The sequence below is a fragment of the Mesocricetus auratus genome, unplaced genomic scaffold, assembly GCF_017639785.1.
Source record: "Mesocricetus auratus isolate SY011 unplaced genomic scaffold, BCM_Maur_2.0 Super-Scaffold_100013, whole genome shotgun sequence".
In the NCBI taxonomy this organism is placed as follows: Eukaryota; Metazoa; Chordata; class Mammalia; order Rodentia; family Cricetidae; genus Mesocricetus; species Mesocricetus auratus.
In genome coordinates, this window is record NW_024429196.1 from 30154553 (window position 1) to 30174104 (window position 19552).

The 19552-nt window shown below is 36.1% G+C and overlaps 1 long non-coding RNA gene across 1 annotated transcript; it reads left to right on the forward strand.

The window, feature by feature from the left end:
- Positions 1 to 862: 862 nt before the first annotated feature.
- LOC121132733 lies at positions 863 to 15735 on the forward strand. Its single transcript, XR_002383052.2, has 3 exons — positions 863 to 1010; positions 13696 to 13778; positions 15541 to 15735. It is a non-coding gene; the product is annotated as an uncharacterized LOC121132733 (long non-coding RNA).
- Positions 15736 to 19552: the final 3817 nt, after the last annotated feature.

A 19552-nucleotide genomic window follows, 5' to 3' on the forward strand; every position in this document is an offset into this window, starting at 1 on the left:
TTCCCATAGAGACAGTTAATCTAATGTTTGTTTCTAAGTTTTTGATAATGTACATGTGTCATTGTAAAACAGATAAAGTTTTGAAATATCGTGTTCAAAACTAAGAAAGAACCTTCAGGAAAAAAGCCCTATTGCATAGAATTAATAGCCACCCAATGATTTTAGTTTCCATTCATGCTCTATGGTTATAAAAGTTGATATTAGAAATAGGTTATAAATTAGAAGGAAAGACTACACATAGGTACATATATGTGCATATTTATCTACCTATCATCTATCCATCTATCATCTACATATCTTCATCTATCATCTCTCTCTCTATGTTTGAAGGAAGATTAGAAAATCTACAATGCCTTGTAAAATTGGTATACACTTTATCATTATTAAGATTATTTTTAGTATAGAACAGAATGAAGACAAAGGAGATTTGTTTCAATGAGTGAATCATTTTGTAAATAATGAATAATTCTTTCCACAATTAATGAGTTGTGTGATAAATTCTTTATTCTTTATTTTTATTTTTCTCTTCCCCCTTTTTATTTAAATTAGAAACAAGCTTGTTTTGCATGTCAATCCCAGTTCCTCCTCTTTCCCCTCCTCCCTGCTTCCCATGGCCTCCGTATCCCATATTCTTTATTGAAGCTTGTCTAAGTATTCAGAAAGCAAAGTCAGCCAAAACATAGAGAGGCCAGGAGGTAGTGGCATGAACCTTTAATCACAACTCAGGAGATAAAGGCAGAGAGAGGGATATCTGTTAGTTCAAGGCCACCCAGGGATACATTAGAGCAGATAAGTCTAAAAGAGAATTAGAGCACACACCTTTAATCACAGTACTCATGAGAGGTATTTAAGACAGCAACAGGGTCTCAAAACTGGCATTCTTTCTCCAGTCAAATGGCGAATAGGAAGACATTGAAGTCTCAGAATTCTCCAGCAACACTGAGGAGAGCAAAGCAGTCTGAGATTACAGTCTGATATCTGGTGGAGTCAGGATTGATTTTCAGTATGAGGTAGGAGTGAGAGTCACTGTCTGGCTGACTTGCTTTTATGATCTACAGCTTGAAGTTAAAACCCAAATATCAATCTCTGGGTCTTTTATTAATTGTGTTACATTGATTTTTCTCACTTCATAATTTGGATTGTGATTTATATATAGAGGCCTATAAATTATATAGTTAGTTCCTTGGAATGGAACCCCATCTTATTACTGCCTTTCTTTCCCTAACAGGATCTAACATATAATGGGTCATAAGAGAATAATTGGAAGACTGCTAATAATTAAATGGAAATGAAAATAATAGGGATAAATGATATGTAAGGCATATTATGACATTTTTGTGTTTATCAGTGTGTAGAATCACCTTGACATAAGGTAAAATGCTTTAATCGTTTTATTGGAGACTGAAGTTGGGAAGGACTTTTGACTCTTTTTTCTTTGATTGATGCATAGATGACGCTAAGGGATATGAATATTTATGAATGCTGGTCTTTGTGTGTTTTGTTCTAGGCAAAGGGACATAATTGGAAAATAATTTGTAAATATTTGAAAGCATTTCTTGCAAATATTTTTAAATGCCTAAGAGTATCGCCTTCAGCAACTAATCAGGGAATAAAATGATTAACTGTAGATGTCATATCTTTACACAGCAACCTAGACTGCTTAGTAACTCTCATGTTCAATTGATGCTCCAGGTAATTGTTTGAAGAAAAGGAATTTGATTTTCATGATGCATTGAAATAAATATTAGTTTTTCTCCTCAAAATATACTTTATTTTGTTAATGATTCATTATGACACATAAACTGGTTTTGTTGCAGGTCATAGGCAGAGTTTGGTGATAATGATTTTCATTTTATTAATATCTCAGACTTGGTGTAGGTGGTGTTTCTAGACTAGAGACTAGAGAACAATTGTTAATAGTTGGTTGTGAGTCAGTGGTTCTTTAACCATTAGTCAAGAAAAGAACACTGCACACAGTCTGGAAGGAGAGATATACATGGGAATGTTGACCAATAGTCCCCAGTATTTTGCTAGCTTCGTGGAACTGCAGAGTGAAGCATTCCTCTAATAGGTGAGGCTGAAGTCAAGAGAATCAGCTTAGCAGGATCATTAAAAGTCAGCATGGGACTTTTCAGAAGGAGGAAGTTGATCATATCTCTACCTAGAAATGATGCCAAGGTTTTTTGCTGTCAATTTTTCTTTTTTCTTAAGATAATTACATCTTACAAACAAAAGGGGCTATTTATATATTTCATCTAATAACACATCAGAGAGACATTCCTGGCATCAATATTTAAAATAAATATTAAACAGAACAAATTTTAATTTTAATAAATTTAGAGAATGTATAAAAAATTGATTCTTTTTGACATGATTCTTTTATTTAGAATAATCTTTCCTCATTTTACATACCAATTCCAGTTACCACTCCCTCCTCTCCTCCACATCCCCCAACTCCCCAATACCACATAGCATCTACTCCTCAGAGAGAGTAAGGCTTCCCATGTGGAGTCAAGGAAGTCTGGCACATCGCTTTGAGGAAGAACAAGGTCCTTACCCCAAAATAAGGTATCCCTCCAGAGAGAATATTTCAAAAAAGGCAGTTTAAGCACTAGGGATAAACCCTAGTCTTACTGCCAATGGCCTCACAGACTGCCCAAGTCACACAACTGTCACCCACATTCAGAGGGCCCAATTTGGTGTCATGCAGGTTCCCCAGCTGTCAGTCAATAGTCATTGCACTACCTCTATCTCAGGTCAGCTGTCTCTGTGGTTACCTCCAAAATGCTCTTGACCCCTTTGCTCATACCATTGCTCCTCCCTCTCTTTGACTGGACTTCGGGAGCTCTGCCCAGAGCTTAGCTGTGAATATTCCTGTCTGACTCCATCAGTTGCAGGATGAATGTTCTATGAGGATAATTTAGATAGTCATCAACATGGTTACAGGGCCAGGCCAATTCAGTTACCCTCTCCACTAATGCTTAGGGTCTTAGTTGGGGTCATCTTTGTGGATTCCCAGGAATTCCCATAGTGTCTGGTTTCTCACTAGCCCCTTAATGACTCCCTCAATCAAGATATTGCCCTCTCCTCCCTTCCCCTATCTCCATCATCAATTTCCCTCATATTGTCCTCTCCCTCCCATTTTTCCTTTCTTTCTGCTTTCCCTTCTCCCCCCACAATGCTTCCAATTTTCTCAGTAGATCTTGTCTATTTCCCTTTTCCAGGGAAATCCTTTTATGTCTCTCTTAGGGTTCTTCTTGTTACCTAGTTTTTCTGGGGTCATGGCCTATAGGATAATTATTCTTTGATTTACTTATACTTATTAGTGAGTACTTATCCACTTATTAGTGAGTACATACCTAGCTTGTCTTTCTGGGCCTGAGTTATCTCCCTCGGTTTTTTTCTAGGAGCAAATACATGATATAACTATTTTTTCTCTACTGCTGAATAGTACTCCATTGTATAAATGTACCACATTTTCCTCATCAATTTTTTTCAGTTGAAGGGCATGTACGTGGTTTCTGCATTCTGATTACTATAAATAATGTGGCTATGAACTTGTGGTAAAAGAATGCACCTTTAGGTATATGCCCAAGAGTGGTATTGCTGGATCTTGAGGTAGATTGATCTCTAGGTTATAAATCCACTTCGTATTGCCTGAAGAAACATTTATTTTCACAATAAGTCTGGTGGGAGACCAAGCTCTAGATCTTGTCCTTTGAGCATCCTTATCTTCTTCCATTTGTACTAGCATTTCTCCCATGTGTTGACATCATCTTCAGGCTAGGTGAATGAAGCTACAGTAACTTAATATCTTAGAGAGCAACTGTACAAGATGCAACAGAGAAAACACACCTTTTAAAAGCAATGCTTACAAAGTAAAATTGTATAGTGCCCTAGCATGGTCCTCTCTCATGTTGCATTGTCTAGGAATGAATCACAGCTTGCTTTGCACAGGGATCATATGAAAAAGTCAATGACGTTAACAAAACACATCTGAAACAACTACTTTGGAGAGAAAAAAGACATGGTTACTACAGTCAAGGGGAGACCATAATGATTTTATGGAAAGAGGGTTTTTCACCTTACCTAACTTTCAATTGCCTAGCAAATTTTGAACATTTGAAGTGCATGCTTTACTATGGTCCAAATGAATAAGTTTTATATAAATAAACTTAGCTTTAAATATATTGGTCCATGCAAGTTAGAAAAGAATTCTTCCTGTCATTGACATGTTTCTTCCAAAATGTGATGCAAAACAAACCAATAGTCAAAACCAAAGTCTATAGCCATCAGCAGATTTTCTGAATACCCAATTATAGAAAGAATGATCAGATTCTCCTAATCTTTTCCTGAGTTCAAGACTTAACCTACTTAGAACACGTCGACTTGTATGGGAACTGATCTGCCTATGGAACCCAATCTAAATCCAACAAATCACTAACTTGGTAAACACCAGAAATAATGTTTAATGACCAAATGACCACCAAAGCCTTGGTCTTGATTTTTGAGACACTAACTTTATCCTTTGACAGTTTCCAAAATAGGTCAAGTTACAGATAATAGTATTACTAATGATTATCATAGAAAAGAGCTGTGTTCACATCTTTCCTAATTTAGGGGTGGGGTTTTATATATATAATATAGTGATGTCCATGTTCCCAGGAAAAATTACTGTCCTATTCTTTCTTTCTTTTTTTCTTTTTTATTATTTTAATTTTAAATAGCTTGTTTTACATGTCAATCCCAGTTCCCTCTCCCTCCCCTCCTCCTGCACCCCCCTACCATCCCCCATCCTCCCACCCTATTGCCAATTCCTTCCACATAAGGGATATCTAGAGCCTGTCATTTCACTCAGGGTAGGGTCCAGGCACTCCCCTAAGAGTCCTGGCTGAGAAAGAATCCCTCTTTGTGTTATGGAAACACGATGTCTGTTTGTATTCCAGGGATAAACACTGATCCATTGATCAGGATCACATAGGTTGCCCAGGCTTCCTCACTGACACTCACATTCAGGGGGTCTGGATCAGTCCCATGCTGGCCTCCCAGCTGTCGGTCTGGGGTCCAAGAGCTTTCCTGCTTCTGCTGCTTTTGCCAGCCCATTCTTTGCCAATTTTCTCATCACTCCTCTCTCTCTGTCGCTGGGTTCCTTGGGTTCAGTTCAGTGTTTAACTGTGGGTGTTTGCCTCTGCTTCCACCAGTCACTGGATGAAGGCTCCAGGATGGCTATAGACATCAAGTTCATTATCAGGAATGGACATTCGAGGTGGTCTCTACACTATTGCTTAGCTTGCCAATTGGTGTCATCCCTTTAGATCACTAGAGGTCACAATGGTGCCTGATCTGTCTTCTAACCTATGATTCCCTCTTCCCCCATCCTACCTCCCCAGTCAACCTTCCTGTTCCCCCATGACCTACTTCTCCCCCTCTCTATTTCCCAGCTCCCCCTCCCCCCACCCCTCGCCGTGTTCCCCATCTGTTCAGAGGATCTTGCCTCATTTCTCTTCTCTTAGGTACCATGCATATTTTTATGTTCTTTCCTGTTTCCCAGACTCTCTGTCATTGGAAGTGCAGACTGGCACTCTCCTGATCCATGTCTGTCCTATTATTTCTAAGACACCAAAAATATTGCTATGTTATATACATAAAACTTCAACCATAAATTTACTTTAGATGTGATATAGTTACAGGCACATAAGGAGACCTAAGAGTTTATCTTATAAGAATATGAGCATTTTGATTATTCACATAAATTGATTATGTGATAAAGATCTTTATATATAGATATAGCAGTTTTCATGTTTTAATTTCATTTGAATTTTGTTTAAATTTGCTTTCCTATTTTCCCCATCATCGAGGCTCTATAAGGAGGAGAATTTACCAATGTAGATTGTGGACACGCTGCAATAACTTTGAAATTTTCTGTTCAGGTAGCAAAAATGGTTCTTTTCCTGTGTACAGGGCATTCAGACTGATATGGGAAATGTAGTTTAATGCCCAAGTAGATCAGCTGGGTATCAGGATTAAAAACAAAAATACTCAAATCTCCAGTGATATGGCCTATTGTGACAGTGTCCTGGAGTCTAGCCAAAGGGCACTCATGTGTTATTAATATGTATGTTTACATTCATGAGAGCCGGCTAGAGGGGTACACTAATGAACAGGAATGTAATGAAGGTGACAGAAGGACATTGAGTTTGTCATATCAATACTTTTGAAATTGAGTAATGAATATTGTTTTCTGCTTTGGAAATTCAATATTATTCACGTAGTTAAGGTCATAGTTTTATCTCTTAAAAACTTATTTCATTTTTTGAGGTTATAACATATACATATATATTTATCTAATACCAACTGCCTTTTCCTTAATCTAAGCCCTCCCATATATCCCTCTGACTCTTTCAAATTCATGGCTTTTATTATCAGTTGTTGTTATACACACACACACATACACAAACACACATACATATTTCTAAATACATAAATACATTTCTGTTACTTTCATATATGCTATGGGAACTGACCATTTGGTACATCATACCAATTAGAGTACACTTCTGAAATAGTATTATTTCTATGCCCAGCATTCCTTGGTTGTTTAAAAAGAATCCTTCTTAGAGATAATTAATGACATGCCCTAGGACATGAATTAACCATACTCCAAACATTCAGAAATATCAACTGATTAAAAACTCTAGTGTCTGCCTGTGCCTCTCTTTCCCAGAATCCTTCTCTACTCCTAGTCCCACCTATCTTGCTTCCCTATTGCCAAACAGTGCTTTATTCGACAAATCAAAAATACTTTGAGATTTTTTTTCTCATACCTGTCAGAATGGCTAAGTTCCATAAAACTAGTGACAGATCCTGCTTGGAATGTTATGGAATAGGGGAACATTTATGTATTGTTGATGGGAGTGAAAACTTGTAGAGTCACTATTGAAATCAGTGTGATAGATTCTCAGAAATGGAAATCTGTCTACTAGGAGATACAAATATACCACTGTTGGGCATATACATTTTATCATACTATAAAGACTTTACTCAAAGATAAAAAGCTCTAGTGTCTCCACTTTTTATTACCTATATCATATAACCATGTGGCAGCATGGGTGAAAATATATTCTCTGTTCTTTGAAAGAAATGCACTAAAAACTGTAGTCCTCTATTTAAACATACTTTATTCTTGTGAAATCTATTTGCTCCACTTACAATTATTTTGTGGTATTTTGACACCAACATTTCAAATCCTATACAAGTACCCTCAGATTTACAGCTATAAAGGGCTTCCCTATTCCTCTCCTAAATGAGGTCACACAAAAATGAAATGGTCTTATGTGTTTTGACTATATTGTCATAATCTCATAGTTGTATTACAGGTGAAAGGCATACTGAGTTGAAAGGTTCTCTGTACCTTTGGCACAGGATTGCCAACTGTGGTTAATCATCATACATCTAATCAGTGCACTCCTATGCTGCCCCCTGTATTGCATAGTGTCCTCATTAGAATTTCATGACTAAGCATAACAATTACAAAGCAAGAAATATATTTGTCAAGGAGAAAGTTGAAAGTGTTATCTTTCCTTTTCAATGTTCAATTTAGCTTCCTAATTTCTGTACATGGGAAAAGGCAAGTATGTTTGATTTTTCTGAGTCTGGCTTATTTGCTTTATATTGCAAATTCAGTTTCATCTATTTTCCTCTGGGTGACATACTGTATTTCTTTGCTTCAGAATAAAACTCCATCATGTATATATACCATGTTTTCTTCAATTCATTTATCACTTCATTAAGTGATCAACACAAATGTAAAAGTGTATCTGCGGAATGTTGACTCAAAATTTCTTCAGTATACAAGCTTGGGTGATACTGAGGGATCACACGATTGTCAGTTTTTATTGGTTTATTTTTAATCTCCATACTGAACTACAAATTAACTGCAGTAGTTTACATTCCCAACAGTATTGTATAAGCATCTCTCATTACTTGCCAGCATATTTTTTTACTAAAACTTGTTTTCAGTGGGGACAGAGGGAACCTCAGTGTAATTTTAATTTTCATGTTGTTAGCTCACAGAGAAGTTAGTTTTAAATTAATTGTGAAGTTTTGTTTATTCCTTTAAAATCTGGGTGGTCAGCTCAATTTCCCTTTTATTGACTTGATACCATTTTGGTGCTTAATTTATTTAACTTTCACAATAATTGGGGAAGATTTTTCTCCCACTACTTCAGCTGACCCATATTCTGCAAATTACTTTTCTCACAGTGCAGAACATTTTAAATTTCATCCAATTCTATTTGTCTGTTCTTACTATCACTTTCTAGGCTATTTAAATCTTTGAGCCCTTATCCTTTAACTACTTATTGCAAAGTTTCCCTATGGTTTCTTTATGTATCTAGTATTAAATACTTTCCCAGATTACTGATTTAGCGGTCAGAATTTCAATTTGTTCTAGCCTTCCACTGTTATCTTTTTTTATTGATTAGCCACTATTTACTTTGAAATCTTGAACTTGTTCCCATATTCTTATGGATTTTATGGCTTCTGCTCATAGGTCTGATGTTACTCTAATGGCTTTACCTATACAAGTTGGAGCTTTTTCTTTTGTTGTCTTGGCATCTCAGTGTCATTGCAAGATTCTTGTATGGTAATGTCTACCTGAGATCTTATAATACCTTTCACTGAAATGTTCTAGATTTTGGTAATTTTCTTCTACAATTTAATTTCATAGACTTTCTGTGCCCTTAGTACCGATTTTAGCTCAATCTGTCTCATCGTCTCTTAATTTCTGGAATGTTATGGCCATTAGTGTCTGCTTTTCTTTATTCACATATAAATATAGTATTTTCTCAATTTTGTCCTCTATCCCTAATGTTTTATATTCAGCTTAATATAGCCTGCTTTGGGGATTTTGACTCTGTATTTTATTTAATTACTGTAGTTTTTCTTTGCCAACCTTTCAATTTGCTTTTTAATTTTCAAAATTTGTTTCCTCCTCATGTTATTGCTTTTTCTTCTGCAATGCTTACAGACTTTTTCTTTGTCCAACATTTAAATCATTTTTTAAATCTTTGGTTTCCCAGTGAATGGGTTATGATGCTTGGAGGTATCATGTTGTCATTTGTCGTTATTGGTGCTTTCTTTTCTTTTTGAGTGTTGATACACACATGTGTCATTTTGAGTATTTTTTGTTTTATTAGGACATATTTTTAGTAAGTAGGCTCACTAAAATACATAAAAATCTCAATCCCTACTATCACCATGAACATAAATATCAAGCCACTGTAACAGAATAACTTTAACTGCATGAAGAAACACTGAAATCCAATTCAAGATTATACCACCAAGGACAGTGGCTATAGAACACAAAAATAGAAAACTTGATGGATTAAAAATTTTTAGGGTAATCCTACATGTGGTAAAATAATGGAATCAGTGAAAAGGAAGAAAAGGAGAAGTAGAAGTGTCAGTTAATGTTAAACAAAAGAAAGAAAATGTGATTATAGAAGAATGTCATAAGGATGTAAATCATGAAATGAGAGACATATTATATAATTGTTGAACAAATACATGGAAGCAAAATTGATAAACCTGAATAAAAATAAAAGATATAAATGTTTTTTTAAAAATAAAATAAATTCAAACACTACTAAAATATAGTAATGAGAGAAAGGGAGAGACACAATAAGAAAAAAAGACAAGGTAATATTGAGTGTCTTTCTGGGCCTTCTAAATCTGTATTTGGCAAGTTGGAGGTTTGGAGGCAGCTAAAGCTAGTTTCTTCTTGCCTTTCTTACTTGATACACTTCTTTGAAGTTCATCGTATTAAATGCAATATTCCTAACAGTGCTCTTCCACTGGTGTGTGTGTGCGTGTGTGTGTGTGTGTGTGTGTGTGTGTGTGTGTGTGTGTGTGTGTGTGTGTGTGTACCAGGAGGAGCCTCTACTGGCCACATAGAAAATGCAGCATGCAGCCTGGCAGGTTCTTTCCCATTCTCAGGACTCCCTAGTTTGTACCCTTCAGGAATGATTAATAATCGAGTACCAGCTTTCTCCCTTTTGCATTGGGAGTGAGGGAAGCAAACATAGCACTGACTTATGTACATACAAACCAATGTCTACTTTCAAAGCATACTGAGTAGAAGACATGCTGCTGCTGGAGGGATGAGGTGAAGAAGTAAATAATTTTTTTGGTGTTTCATAGATCTTGGTCCCATTGACAGTGCATCTAAACTGACATAGGTGCATTCCAAGGCTGGCTACTTAATTTTGCAAGGTTTGGTTTATATAATGCTTAGATAAGGTGATGAGGTCAGCTACTACTTACTAACGATGAGCTTGATGTATAACTATGAACTTCCACTTGAATTTTTCATTTGCTGACATCTGGTTTAATTCCTCTTTATGACTAACTACTTTTCCTGTCTCACCTAGGCTCCAGGTTCCTTGAGTTGACATTGTACACTGTTATTATGTACCCAAATGGTTAAATACTTAACAACCTATTCACTCTCAAGATGCTGCTTCACCAAAGCCATCACATTAGAGAAGTCATGACCTTACCAGGATACACAACTGTTTGAAGACATTAAGGAGCTGTGGGCTTACACCTTAGCAACATTGTCAGTCTCTTTTCTCTGATAACCTCATCTTTAAGCTAAGGCTTCTACATCCCCTGTCTCACTGGGAATTTGCCTATTTACCTTGGATATTGTATTTCAGTCTATGAATATTTCTTAGGAGTCCTGTTCCCCCATCAACTCCAGCGTAGTTTTCAATGTGCTTCCAATTATACTGTGTTGAGAATAGGTATATTCTTCATTGTCAGAATCTTGTTATTTTCCATGTCACATGTAGATGACTTCTGATTTTCTGCTTTAGATAAAGAGTCTCAGACATAGGTACTCATAAAACAGATATGCTATTCTTTTTATTGAATAGAACATACTTACATGTATAATTAGTCTGGTAAACAAACATGAGTTTATATAAGTGTAAGTATCTAGGAAACTACTACAAAGAAGGCTACATTTCAATAGTAGACACAAACAGAAATCTGAAGAGTTTACATGTTATTTGCAGAGTAATTTGAGAATATTTTGACTTACAACATTAATGTTTATTTGGTTTTCACTTATTTATCTCAAGTCAAAAATCTAATGAAGTTAAATAAATGGTTTGAAGAGGAATAATGGAATATGCATATATTTAATAATGTTATATAAACCTTGATAACACAGAAGTTTTACTCACCTAAGCTACAAGACACTTATAATAAAGAAATCATATATGAGTAAATTTGTATGTGTTTGTTTAGAATCAAAGGGTATTCATGTACTTTTTCTTATTCTTTGCATTCAAAGCAATTTGAGTTTCTTAGAAGTGGATATATTTAGACCCAAGTTTGTTTTAATAAAACCCAAATTTAAAGTATTTATTTTCTTTTGTAATAGATGTTTAACATTCTTTTATTAAAATTTTTAGAACTTTAATAGAGTTAATGATCATTTAAGTTTCTATTTGGACTGAAATCTTTTCAATGCCCATTATGATTGCTGTGATTACATGCAGCTTTTATATAAGTGGTCTGTACTTTTGTATCAGGCCTCCCCATAAAATAAAACTTAGTGGTCACTCAAAAATGGTAAGAAATGCAAAAATTTCAAATATTCTAAAAATAGCTCCAAAACAAATAATTAAATCACATTATTTGAATATTTATACTAGTCTATAATTAAAGAACACAAAACTAAAAATGCTGAGTATATTGGTGTCAGTCAAGCTAAAATGGTTAATAATCACTTTTCACAGGGCATATGTCTATTTTATCCACCACTACTATCTGCATATCTGAATGGGAGTCCTGAGATGTCCCAGATGAAATGACCACGTCCATGCTGTGAAGCATGTATAATTATCTACTGTGGTCAAGATGTGGTTCTTTTTGTGTCCAACCCCTCCTGAAATCCAGTCTAATACATCATAGATTGTTCTCCTTGCACAGTTTTGTCTTCTGGCTGCCATTGTAACCTCAGCTTTTCTTTCTCTAAGTATAAGATTCCTGAGTTAAATCTAACTTCTTGAAGTCCACGGTTTCAATAGTCTCATAACCCAGAAGGGACAAAATAAATAACTAAATGTAATTTAAAAAATTGAAATTAAACCAGAGCAGCAATTGATCCACAAACCTCCAAGACAAAAACAAGTTTCTCTCTATTATAGGCAAGTATTGCTGGTGTTCCTAGAAATGCTGCTGCAAAAGTGATATTATCCCAGTTTTTGCAATAAATACCTTTGGACTTGTGCAAAGGTGTGTAGGGGTGAGCATTTGATGACGTGTGGAATTTATATGTATGTATGTATGTATATATGTGTGTGTGATAAATATATAAGGTAATTCATATGTCAAATACATTTTCTATTTTTCATATGTAAATGTATGTAATGTCATATGCTATTTATGCTAATTTGATATGCTATTTATGCTCATTTGAAGTATATATGTGTATGTATGTATATAAAATCATTTGAAAATGATACACACACACACACACCTGCTCACAAATGAACAATGGTGGGTCAAGTGTTGAAGTAGGACAATGCAATAATTTGTGATTCTAGGTAGTCAATGAAGAGATGGTCTATTTTCTCAAATAAAAACATAAGTGTGGATTGCTAGTTTGCTGCATTTACATAACCTCAATACTGTTTGATATGCAAATTCATGTTTGCTGAATTGCCTTCTCCCAATTTTTATTATTTTCAGTATCTTTTTATTAATTTATTAAAAACTGGCTCTTATTCCAGTCTTCATACTTTTACTCTGTGATTGAACAGCCATGTCTTTTCACTAGTCAGGGCTTATGGCTCCTTCACTGTTCTACCAAGGTTTTGTTTTATTCTCCCCTACACTCTTCTCTAAAATACAGTTTTTATAGTTGTAAAATATGAATGAGAGATGTATGTAATTTCAAATAACTGATTCAGGGTGATTACCTTTATGGGTCTTTTCTCTGTTCATTTGTTTTATTTACTCTTTTCACTACCCTAATTAATTGTCCTACTAGATTTATCAGCTGTTAAATTGTTGACAAATTTGCTTGTCCCTCTTCCCTCAATATTTTTTGTCTCCATATTTATGGCCCCAAAGGACTTACCCCTGCAGGGGCTTTAAGATGGGAAACATTCAATGCAATCATTTTAATGTTAAAATGTTACAAATTTGCATAAGATGATCGATCCTCTGTAAAGCAAGCTCTTTTGTCCTACATGGACACCGATAAGATTAGAATTTGGAAAACTCTCGACTTACATAAAACTGAAAAGAGCAATTGTTTACATTTTAGTTATTCATTGATGGATTACAAAATCTCATTCCTCATGCAATTCATTGCTTGTGTGATGTATTTCAAAATTTTGTTCTAGATTTCTTGGAAATTATATCTGTGATACCACCATCTTTGAATGATGTTAACTGATTTTTTTCCTCAAGTTGATTTGAGATTTCTTGTTTACTGTAGGACTGTACAATTTTAATATATCTCAACAGCAGTTTTATCCCATTTTTATTTGATATTTATTAACCATGAGTGTTGTAGTAAACAGTGTTCATCATTTTTAGGAGCATACATACTACTCACATTGCCTTTGAGGCATAAAATCTGATTTAAATACTAAATCCTTTGTGTTTTTCTGATAGGGTTTTAAATTCCAGTTGTCTCCTAAGGATATGAAAACACTAGATGGCCTGAATAAAAGTTTTCAATGTCTTCCAGCTAAGTTGTAAGTAATGTTGATAAACACCTCACCTCAATTTGTTTCAGGACTAAGTCTCTCCTTCCTTCTTCCATCTATGATGGTTCAGAAACCAAATGCCCTATTTGCCTGTAGCAAATTTCCCATAGATAACGTTAATCTAAAATGTTTTTCTTAGATTTTGAAAAAGTGAATGTGTCTTTGCAAAACAGAGAAGGTTTTGTAAAATTTTGCTGAAAACAAAGAAAATAGCCTTCAGGATACAGCACCATTGCATAGGAGCACCAGCAGCCAATCAGTATCTTACTTTCCTTTCATGGTACATGGCTACAAAAGTTGCTACTGGAAATAGGTTTTAAACTACAAACAAAGACTGTATATATGCACATATATGTGCATATTCATCTATCTACCTATCATCTTCTACTCATTTATCATCTGTCATTTTTCTATCATCATCTATGTATCTATATATTCTATTTGCTAGAATTTTACTTCTCAATGAAAATAAATATGATAATGCTTTAAGGAAGATTAGAAAGTCTACAATGCCTTGCAAAATTGTCATCTATTTGTCATAATTAAAAAAATTTCAGAATAGAGCAGAATAATGGTAAAGAAGAAATTTAATTAGTTAATGAATCGTTTTGTAAATAATGAATAATTTTTGCCACACTTTAAAAATTAATAGTATGTATTGATATATTATTTATTACTTACTAAAACTTGCTCAAAAATTCAGAAAGCAAAGCCAGCCACAAAGTGTAGAGAGGTAAGAATGTGGTGGGAAAAACTTTCAATTCCAGGACTCAGGAGATAAAGACAGATGGACCAATGTTACTTCAATAGCACCCAGGGGCACATTAGAGTGAATCGGTCTAAAAGAGAATTAGAGCCCACACCTTTAATCCCAGGACACATGAGAAGTGTTTAATATAGGAACGTGGTCTCAGAGCTGGCATTCATTCTCCAGCCACATTGAGAATAAGAAGACATTGAAGTCTCAGAATTCTCCAGTCACACTGAGGAGCACATAGCAATCTGGGATTACAGTTTGAGGTTTAGTAGAGCCAGGATCCCCTTACAGTCTGAGGTAGGGGTGAGATGTAGCGGCTGACTGCTTGCTTTTCTGATCTGCAACTTGAAGTTTGAAAACAAGTATCAGTCTGTAAGTCTTTTATTAATTGTGTTACAATGCTTTTTATCGCTTCATAATTTGTATTGTTGTTTATATAGAAAGGTGTATAAATTATATAGTTAGCTCCTTGGACATTGAAACCCTATCTTGTTAATATCTTTCTTTTCCTAAGTGAATCTACTACCCTACATTGAAAATAATGTGCAGCGAGTGTATAATTACCAAGTTACTATTTACTGAAATGGAAGTGAAAGTAGTAGGAATAAATGATATGTAAGGCATATTAAGACTTTTTGTTAATCATTGTGCAAACATGCTCTACTCCTTTCATTGGAGACTGAATTTGGAAAGGAATTTTTGCTCTTCTTTCTTTCAATTGGTGCATAGATGAGGCTAAGGGAGATGAATATTTATGAACACTGGTGTTCGCATTCTCTGTTCTAGGCAAAGAAATATAAAATATAATTGGAAAATAATTTATAAATGATATTTTAAAAACTCTTCTTATAAATACTTGTAAATGTCACCTTCAGCAACTGATCAGGGGACAAAATGTTTAACTTTCACTGTATTGTGACTTCCTAGATGTCGTAACCTTACACTGCAGAAGTGAATCATACAGTAGGTGTTTGTTTTTATTTCCTATTTTAGTTTTGCTGAGCACCCAGAATATCCATTTTCTGATGAATATTAACGTGAGGACATAGTCATGACACTGCCTGAAGTCACTGAGAGATGTTGGTCATGTGAATCACATGTTGTTTGGTGGATGTCACATTTTCAGCCAACCTAGGCTGCTTGGCAACTCTGACATTCAGTTGAAGCTCCAGACAATGACTTAGAAGAAAAAGGAGTTAATTTTCACAATACTTTGAAATAAATATTACCCTTTTCTCCTTAAAATATGCTTTATTTTTTAATGAGTCATTATGACACAAAATCTGGTTTTGTTGGAAGTCTGTAGGCAGTGTTTGGAAATGATGATTTCCATTTTATAAATATCTCAGACTTGGGGTAGGTGGTTTTTCTAGACCAAAGAATGACTGGAAGTGGTTATTTCATGTCAGTGGGCCTCTAGGCTTGAGTCAAGAGAAGAGCATTCCACACAGTCTGGAAGGTGAGATACACATGGGGATGTTACCAATAGTCCCCAGGCTTACTCTAGTGTCTTGGAACTGGAGAGTGAGGCATTCCTGTGATAGGTTAGGCTGAAGAGGTTACACAAGAATCAGCTTTTAGTAGGACCATTAAAAGTCAGGATGGGTCTCTACAGGGGGAGGGAGTTCATCACAGTTCTTCCTAGAAATGATGCCAAACTTGTTTGTTGTCAAGTTTTTTCTTTTTTCTTAAGATAATTACATGTTACAAACACAAGGTGATATTTATATAGTTAATCCAATGACACATCAGAGAGTTATTCCTAGCATTAATTTTTAAAATAAATAAAAGAACCAATTTTAATTTTAATAAATTCAGAAAAAACATATAAAATTGATTTTTTACATATTCTTTTTCTTTAGAACAATCTTTTCTCATTGTACATACCAATGCCAGTTCCCACTCCCTCCCCTCCACTCCTTCCCCAACCTCCCACATACCACACAGCAACCACTCCATCGAGAGAGTAGGGGTTCCCATGGGGAGACAAGGAATTGAGGAATATATCTTAAGGCAGGACCAACGTCCTTCGCCCTAAATCTAGACTGACCAAGGTATCCCTTCAAAGAGACTGGGCACTAAAATGGCAAGCTAAGCATTAGGGATAAATCCTAGTCCCATTGCAGTGGACTGACAGACTCTCAAGTCATACATCTTTCACCCACTTTCAGAGGGCTCAGTTCGGTGCTATCCAGTGGTCAGTCCAGAGTCACTGCACTCTCACTAGCTCAGATCAGCTGTGTCTGTGGGTACCTTCAAAATGGTCTTAACCCTGTTGCTTATATTATTGCTCCACCCTCTCCTCGACTGTACTCTGGGAGCCACACCCTGTCCTTAGTTGTGGATCTCCTCATCTACCTCCATCAGTTGCTGGATGAAGGTTCTTTGATGATAATTCAGGTAGCCAATTTGATTACAGGTGAAGGCCACTTCAGGTACCCTCTCCACTAATGCTTAGGGTCTTAGCTTGGGTCATCTTTGTGGGTTTTCAGGAATTTCCATATGCTAGGTTTCTCTCTAGCCCCATTAATAACACCTCTACCAAGATTTGTGTTTCCTTGCTCTTTCTCTTTGTCCTTCTCCCATTTCCACCATCTAGTTCCCTCACGATCTATTCCTCCCTCCCTTTCTTCCTCCCCTTCCACTTCCCTTTCCCCCAACTATGCTTCCAGTTTTCAAAGATGATCTTGTTTCTTGCCCTTTCAGAATGGCTAAAATGAAAGACACCAATGAGAGTTAATTCTGAAGAGTATGTGGAGAAAGAGGAACATTCCTACATTGTTGGTGGGAGTGCAAACCTGTATAGTCACTTTGGAAATAAGTATGGAGTTTCCTCAGGAAAATGGGAATCAATCTACCTCATGATCTAACAATCTACTCTTGGGCATATACACAAAGAATGCACTCTATGTTCATGGTAGCATTTTCTGTAATCTCCAGACACTGGAAACAACCTAGATATCCCCCATCTGAAGAATGGATGAAGAAAATTTGGTACATTTACACAATGGAGTATTACTCAGTGGGAAATAGGAAACAGCAAATCTTTATATTTGCAGGCAAATGGATGGAACTTGAAGAAACCGTTCTGAGTGTGGTAACCCAGTCACAGAAAGACAAGAATGGCATGTACACACCTATGTACGGATATTAGAAATATAGCAAAGGACTACCAGTCTACAATTCACACCTCCATGGAAGCTATGAAACAGGAGAACCCTAAGAGAAACTTACGTGGGCCCATGGAGAACGGAAAACGTACAAGAGCTCCTGAGAAAATAGAGAGTATGGGCATACAGGGGAGGAAGTAGGAAAAAGAGAATGGGAGAATATTAAGGGTGAGGACAACATGAGGGACCAGGAAGACTGATTCAGGGGAAGAATAGAGGAGAGGAAGAAAAGAGATACCTTAATAGAGGGAGACAGTATAGATTTCAATAGAAATTTGTCACTAGCAAATTTTCCAAAGATCCACAAGAATGACCCCATTGAGAATCTAAGCAATAGGGAAGAGGCTCCCTTAAATGCCCTTTGCCTATAGTGAGATTGATAGCTATCTTAATGCCACCCTTGAGCCTTCATCCAGTAACTGATGGAAGCAGACGCAGACTCGCACAGCTAAGCACTGAGCCATACTCCTGGAATCCCTTTGTAGAGAGGGAGGAGTGATGAACAAAGTTGTCAAGACCATGTTGGAGAAACCCACAGAAACAACTGACCTGACCAAGTGAAAGAACATGAACCCCAGTCACAAACCTGGGAAACCATCACTTGACTGAACCAAGCCTTCTGAATGCGGGTGTCAGGATAGTCCATGGAATCTCTGACAGTGGAACCAGTATTTGTCTCCAGTGCACAAATGGACTTTGGGATCCCATTACCCATGAAGGGATACTCTCTCAGCCCAGATACACGGAAGTGCGCCTAGGTTCTCCTACAAATGATATGAAAAACGTGATGATCCCCCCATGGAAGTCCTCAGTCTCCATGGGGAGTGGATGGGGTGTGGGATGTAGCATCAGATGGGGCATGGGAGGATGGGAGGAAGAGGTAACCGACATTGATATGAATATAAGAATGTTTCTAAATAAAATATTCCAACATAACCTATGTCTTATAACCATGTGACAGCATAGGTGATATCATATTCTGTACTCTCTGAAAGAAATGTACTAAAAACCTTAGTTCTATATTCACTCTTTATCAATGTGAAATCTGTATGTTCTGCTTACAATTATTTTGTGGTATTTTTACACCAACATTTCAAATCCTACACAAGTACCCTCAAATTTACAGGGATGAAGTGCTTTCCAACTCCTCTTCCATGAATAACCCTGAATGAGGTCACACAAAAATGAAATAGTGTTCTGTATTTTGTCTATATTGATAGAATATCATAGTTGTATTACAGGTGAAAGTCATACTGAGGTCAAAGGTTCTCTGTACCTTTGGCACAGGATTTTCAGCAGTGGTTAATCATTCTCCATCTAATCAGTGCAATACTAGGATGCCTCTTTAATTACATAGTGCTCCAACTGCAGTGCCATGACTAAGCATAACAATTACAAAACAAAAAATATTTGTCAAGGAGAAAGTTGAAAGTGTTATTTTTCTTTCAATATTCATTTTTTATTAAGAGTCAATAATTGAGAAATGCAATTGTCATGTTTTTAATGCTTTCTCTGTGTGGATTATTGTGTGAATAGCGTAAGACATCTGATTATTTCAAGGAATGTCCAATTAGGAAGAGGCTTCATGGGCTGGGTAGATGGCTCAGTGGGTAAAATGCTTGATGTGCAAGTCTAAGATCTGAGCTCAGATCCTGGAATCTCTGTAAAGCCGGTTTGGCAGCCTGTGTCATTAATCCCAATGTCTCTAAAATTGGATGGGAGACAGAGATGAGAGAATAAATCCACCCTGGTTGTTGGTGAGTTTTTCTGGCATACTCAGAAGTGAACAGCAAGAGATCTGTCTCAAGGAAGGTGGAAGTTAAGGAGCAGAGTCT